Here is a 7294-nt window from a genome sequence, read left to right on the forward strand (position 1 = left end):
CCAGGAGTGACTAGAAACAAAGGTCACAAGCTGGCAGAGGGTAAATTCAGACTAGACATCAGGAGGCACTACTTCACGGTCAGGGTGGCTAGGATCTGGAACCAGCTTCCAAGAGAAGTGGTGCTGGCTCCTACCCTGGGGGTCTTTAAGAGGAGGCTAGACGAACACCTTGCCGGGGTCATTTGACCCCAGTACTCTTTCCTGCCATGGCAGGGGGTCAGACTTGTGATGATCTGTTCAGGTCCATTCCAACCCTACCAACTATGAAACTTTGAAATTGTGCTGGCTACGGCACAGTCACAGAAACACGACAAAGACTTGAAAAAAGGAAGCATGGGAAAGATTGGTATACCACAGCAATACACTGCATGCACTGCATGCATGCACACACACACACATATATACACATAGGAATGGTATATTAAAGAGAAGTGCTGCGTGTAAAGTATGCTTACAGCCAGGAAAAAAACACATGAATCCTATCCCTTTACAAAACACACATCCAAAGCCCCGTTATGCTGGTGTAACACCTGCACACACACTATGTGCATACTGTGGTTTTTTGTGTGTATTCTTTTTTTTCTACATGGGCAAGATGGCTCCTGTGTTTTGGCCATGTGCTTAGCACATGACAAGCTGGGGGTCTGTATCTGAGGAAAATATGTAAAACTCTCTGGCCTTACTGGCCGGGGAAGCAGAGGATTCCTCAGACTGATTGGTTGGGAGAGAAACTGGAGTGTGGCACTCCCTGACTGGACAAGGCCAGGGTGATGGGTCATAAGCAGGGTCATGCAAAAGGATATAAGGGGTGCTAGACTGGTTTTGGGGGAAGGGATGGGACGAGTTGCTGCTGAAGAGTGAAGTCTCTTCCAAGCAAGAAGCAGTGCAGATAGTGAAAATGGAAGCTCAAGTAGAGGGGAGAGGGAGGGAGAATTGTCCCCGTGTCTGAGAACTCCTTTCTCCTCCTTTTCTTTCCTTTTCTTTTTTGAGGTTTTAAGGGATTAATACTGGGGGAAAGAGTATTGGTTCCTTGGGTTTGCTGGCAGGAGTTAGGCCTGGCAGCTTAAACAGGGTTGGAACCTGGGAGTTTCTAATCCTGCCAGTTTTGGGTTGGCTGTAGCCATTAACCAACCTGGTTCTTGGGCTTTTTCCTGTAATTTGTGTTTCAGCTGGCCATATAATCCAGCCCAGAAGTATGAGTTGCATGCATACTGTCTGTCTGGCAGTCACTCCTCACACACACATACAACCTCTCCATGGGAAGAAAGAGTGCCATGCCACTATCCCTCTTGAGAGCCTCGAGGGGCCCCCGGCACCACCAAAGGGCCCATGCTCAAGCAGCTTCCCCGGGCACAGCACAACCGATAGACTATGTCAGAGGTTCTCAAACTGTGGGTCATGACCCCCCTGGGGTCGCAAGCAACTTAAAAGGGGCCTGCAAACTTCCCAGGGAGTATGCATGGTGGTGCGGGGCTGCAGCACGTGGTGGCGGCGCTGAGTGGGGGATGGCAGTGGTGGTTGCCACGTGCAAGCTCCCCATCTCCTGCCACCACCATCCAGTACTCAGGGCTGCAGTACCACAAAGTTTGGAAACCCTTTGACTATGTTGTGTAGTTTGTAGTGTTTTACATTGCATTTGGTGTTTTCTTCTGTTTTCCATATTAAATCTGGATTGTTTTTGGTTACAGTGTTTGCGGGGGGGGGGGAAGTTGTTTATGCAGGACACCCTAGTAATTAATTTAGTGTTCCCAGAATTTCTGGGTGGGGGCTCAAGCGAAAGTGAATAAATTTAGTATCCCAGAAATTGAACTCGGCCCTTGTGCTGCTGGCTAGTGCCCAGCAGAAGGATTACACAGGTATCTAAGGGATAGGTACTCAATGTACTGCCAAGACGTGGCTGATTGTACAAAACAGCTGAACATCATATAGAGGATAAAACAAAGCACAAAGGGCCAAATCAATCCCTGATACAGTTTGAGTGGTTTAAATGGGTTTTTACCAGGAGCCAATATGATGCACAATGATTATCAAGATGCTTGCAAGTTATGTAACCATGAATACCAGTTTTTAAAACTATCTACATAATAGAAAACCAGTAAGGGAGTGTATAGTAATAGCACATGCTCCAACAAACAGGGTGAATGTGCATGAGAAGGTGTGTTATTAATACCACAAACATACATATGCAACAAACTGTAGCAACAGTCAGCAAACACTGGAGATTTTTTGAGCCATATGAAGTAGTTAGGTCCCCATATTACACATGGAGGAACAGAGAGATGAAGTTACTTACCCAAGGCCATGCAGCAGGCTTTTGGTAGAGATGGGAATAAAAGCCAGGTCTCCTGAATCTCATGCCATCTCTGCAAAATTGGTCCTTACTGCCCATCAGGTATTGTATCCAGATACAAAGATGCAGAAAAAGCCCACAGTAATATATTTGGGTTAATGTGCAGCAACAAATAAAAACAGCAGATACTGAAGATCCAGGGGGTAAACACCCAACTGTGAAAGCAGTAGTGTGTCAAACCATGTGCTGTGATCTACTACCAAACTGTGATTCTCTTTGTTTTTTTGTGAATTGCATCTTTACTCATCTGCCTCTCCTTCCTGGCAGAACTAAGCAGCCACTTTTGATCTCAGAGCAGACTGCTAGAGGGCCCACATGTTGTGCTCTTTCCCACGGCAGTGCAGGGCCAGCCTGTTTGGCAGGTATGCCACAGATTAAACAGCTCACCCGCCCCAAGTAAAACTCCCATCCCCTTCCCCTGCCAGATCTGGTGCTCTGTTTTCTATCCCTATCCTACCTGCCGCTGTGCCACCTATTGCATGCCACACACAGAGGTTGCCCATGCCAATTGTGACACCCATGCTGCAGTTAGCCACCCTTGTCCTAGGGCATTTACTTTTGTTCTTCCTTGTTTGTCCCAGGATATAACATGAAGGCTATTTTGACTGCTAGTATTTGTTTCACCTTTGTACATGAGAACACAGAATACAAACCCCTCATCTACATAGTGAAAACCATGTAATCCCTGGCAATGACATAGGCATAGCAGCAGACCAAATCAGCTGATGTACAGTGAAGGCCTATAAAAAGGAAAACAGTCCATGCCAAGGGCCAGTGCATCCATCTACAGAATATTCCCAAACTGTCCTGGAGGCATGTACCCACTCACAGGCCTCCCTGTTCACTGGGTATGCTGGAGCTTAAGTGACATTTCACATTCACATCTACAAAACACACTGGGGAAGAATCTCCTCAATCCATTTGCCATAGCATGCTACCACTCTAAATCTGTTGGTCAACAGATCTCATACGCTGTGGTTTATATTATATCCCACAGTAGAAAGCAAGCCACTTGGTATAAAGCTGCAAACAGGTGCATAAAGGTTCAGACCAGTATGAGTGAGCTAGAGCACCAGCATCCAGCATCTCAGGTCTGTAACAAAATATATGGGGTCTTAGTACCTCCTGGTAGGAGATACCTCACTCCCATTTTGGACGCAGGAAACAGGAATTCTATTTGAGTTTGAAGCTGAATGAATATGTATATTTAAACTTGTTACTAATAATTGTTATTTTATTCATTTAATGTTGCCCACACCCTGAGCTTGGGGGCCCAGTACAACTGCTCTCCCATTCTGTCCTCCTTATTGGCCCTGCTAGTATTCCAAGCTTTGCGAAGTTACCAGTACAGAAAGCAGTGCATATGATGCAAGCAGGCTGTGGTGAAATATCAGTGTTGTGTTGGACAGGACACTTGACCTCTGGACATCTGTTCATCATGAATTATGCCACTCTGTTTTCAGAGCAGCACTTGAGGCTCTATCTTGCATCTCTCTCTCTCTCTCTATATATATATCTATATCTATATCTATATCTATCTACACTATATATATATATATATATATGTATAGAGAGAGAGGGAGGGAGATGTTTATATAACAGCAGCCTACAGCATTCATCCTTTAGTGCAGCATTTCTCAACCCGTGGGTTCTGACCCCAAAATGGGTTGCAAGAATATATGTAAGCGTTGTGGACAAACTTTAAAAATGGATCATATTTTGCATACATTTTTTAACAATAGATGCTGCTTGTGGTTCAGTATATGTTAATGCTGTGCATGTTAATAAATGGGTCTGGGTTTTCTGTTTGTGACAGAAAAAAACACAGATTTTCTCATTTAAAAGAGAAAGACTGGGGAGTCTCACATTTTCCCTTTGCAGGCTGGCAGAGTTCCAGCCTGCAGTGGGCTTCTTGGGCGTGGAGAGAGCAGGATGAGGGTGATCAGGAACATGCCCCTATGATTTGTGCTCCTACAGTGGGTACAGGGCTTCAGCCTGGCTGGATCAGCACAGGAAGGAGCCACCTCTGCAGCACAGTGGGCAGGACCCAGCCTGGGAGGATGGAGCAAGGAGGCAAGACTGGTTGACTGCCACCATTGCCTCTGGGATCCCCACACCAGCCGTGTTTCCACTAGTGCAAGGAATAATGAACAAGGAGTGGGGGTCACACTGCCCTCAACTCCTCCTGCCACCAGCTGTTCGTGTGCCGGGCTGTGGCTCTACCCTGCTGCCATACCCTGGCTGCCACCACTCCCCTCAGGCTGCCCATGCTGCCCGCCACCCTGTCTCCCCTCCAGAGTAAAGCCATGGCCTGAGAGGAGCAGCAGCAGTGGGAGGAGGTGAGGGCAGCATGGCCTCCTTCTCCTCCATCCATTACTCCTCATGCTGCTTGTGGGCAGCATAGCTGGTGTGGGCGTTCCAGTGGCAGCAGCAGTAGCAATGAGTCTTACCATCCCGCTCCATCCTCCTGTGCTGGTTCCCACCTGCTGGGCCACGGAGGCAGCTTCTGCCCATGCTGGTCTAGCCAGGCTGCAGCCCCATGCCTGCCATGGGTGCACAAATCTGGTGGGGCAGATATATATATATATGTGTGTGTGTGTGTGTGTGTGAAATATATATAATAATTGAATATTCTCTGTCAGTGCAAAGTTCCCTGCATTCAGTTTTAGCATACAAGTTTAAAAATTTAACTGCAAAATTATTTTTTACACTTTCTTACACAAAAAGGCTGGTTAAAAATAAACAAGCACTCATGGGACTTGTCAGAGAAAATGAATGCTATTAAAGAATTTGTGCTGTGGAACAAAAGATTTCATTCTTGATTGAGATGCTTCAATCAGTAATAAGTTGTGATTTAAATTGCAAGAAGGATTTTCCTAAAGCAAACAAAAATATATACTAAAGCAATCCTGGTGACAGAGGTGTGTACTGAAGCATGCAGCTGTCTAAAGGAAAGCGGAGGGTTTTGCAGCTTGGACTCTTGCCATAGTTTGTATGCAGGTGTGAGTGTGGGCAGGTGAGTAGGCAGTGAGTAGGTGTGTTCTCAGAATTGTTCTCAGAATTGTTATCCATTCCACAACCATGTGCTATTTGTAAATCACTTTTACAGCTTGAACTCTTGTCATGCATTTCATGAGTTTATAGGTAAGTGGTTTCAGCAGGTTATCTGCATTATCCTTAAGACGCCTACTGCCACAGTACACTATGTACTGTTTGTGTGATTTACAGTCTATGCCATTGTTTCTGAGAGAAAAGTTCAGTTTCTAGTGCCTTACTCTTCTGCATTGTCAATGGACTATAATAGCCCAAAACTTTGTTCCCTCTGCTGCTCTAAGAAATTCTCTCTCCTTACCTTGCTTAGAGAGGGAACAGAGGCAGAGAAGACCTTGTCCTTGGAAACAACTTCCATTTGCTGTATCATTTGGAAAATACCAGGAACCCTCCACCTCCTTAGTAGGAGGAAGAGGCGGCCAGAGCTGCAGCTCCACTGGGCTCCAGAAGGTCACTGAAAGGGGAATAAGAGGCAAATGCCTATTTAACCTCATTATTAGCATTGTAGAATGTCAGTTGGGAAAATCATGCTGAAAATTCGTTCCCGTTAGAAAATACACTACGCCCCACTTTTTAGAAACAGGTCACGAATCCCTGTTTAGTAACTCTGAAGGCTAATTTCTGATAGAGACAAAATGACAGGTTAATTGCATGATGCTTGATGTCAAACCTGAGTTGTCAGGTGATCTAAGACCTCCACATTGTAAGATAATTATGCTCAGATTTGCTTGGCAGATGGTATTTACCAAGGGTTCTGTAGGAACATGCCATCATTACTGGAGAGAGTAATTATGGGCTAGATCACTGATTCCATAGGCAGAAGCTCTGAAAAGGAGGAAAGCTTTGTGAAGGTCCCTGAATAGATTTTCTCAGAATTCTTCCACCATCAGAGGGAGGTCTGCTTTGCTTCTCTGGTCCCCAGGTAGGGTAATGCTCTCACATTCATCCTGCCAGGGCTTACCCCACTAGCAGAATCTCCCAGAGTACTCTGGAAAGGGCACTTTCCCACAGCTCTGCGCAAACCTCGATGCGACTTCTGGTTTTATCAAATTTGGATACCTCTGCTATTGGTGCTTGAGCATATCTTGACCAGTCCCTCCTTTGCACTCTCTAGACTTAGCTCCTTGGATTTCCAAAGAACTGTTAAAGGGGTGATCTGGGTCATATGGGATGATGCCACAAAGATAATTGAACTCCTTCTCTTTCATGTGGGATGGGATACTTTGTGTGCAGATAGCCAGGTGAATGATCCTTTCCCTGAGGTATTGTTTATGCTCTGCAAAAGTCAGGTATGGACCGATCCTCAATTTGTGTGACGTGTCATAGCTCAATTGCTTTCAAGAGAACTATAACAACTTTTCACCAGCTGAGGATCTGGCCTAGTACCTTAATAGGTATGTGTTTCTTTCCTCACCCTAGGGAAGAAGGGCACCCACTTACACAGGGTGTCATATGCCTGGAACAAGAAAAATATTGACAGGTATGAAATGAGTTAATTGGATTTCTCATCTTTCATTTTTTAGGTCTTCAGCTTCTTTTAATATTTTGGTAATGTGTATGTGAAATAAGGATAATGTCATCCCTCAATAAACATACCAGATGTCTGCAAATTAGGGCCGTGTGAGAAGTCTTTGTAGAATACACAGCTGCTAGATACAATGTTAGCATATGATGTGTTGCTTCCTGGGGATAAAATGTGGGAGCCCTATATATATTAAGGAATGCTAGAGATCCACCACTGACAACAGCCTTCATAAGGAAGATTTCATATAATCACTAAAATCAAGAATCGTTTCAGGGTCCTGCAGAGAAGAAAAGAGACACCTAGGCAAACTTGGAGATCCGTCTAGTGCTGAGTATAAGTGAAGAAAAAATATTTGAGAACAACTGATG

Source organism: Crocodylus porosus, unplaced genomic scaffold (assembly GCF_001723895.1).
Source record: "Crocodylus porosus isolate Cpor-Errol unplaced genomic scaffold, CroPor_comp1, whole genome shotgun sequence".
Classification (NCBI taxonomy): Eukaryota; Metazoa; Chordata; order Crocodylia; family Crocodylidae; genus Crocodylus; species Crocodylus porosus.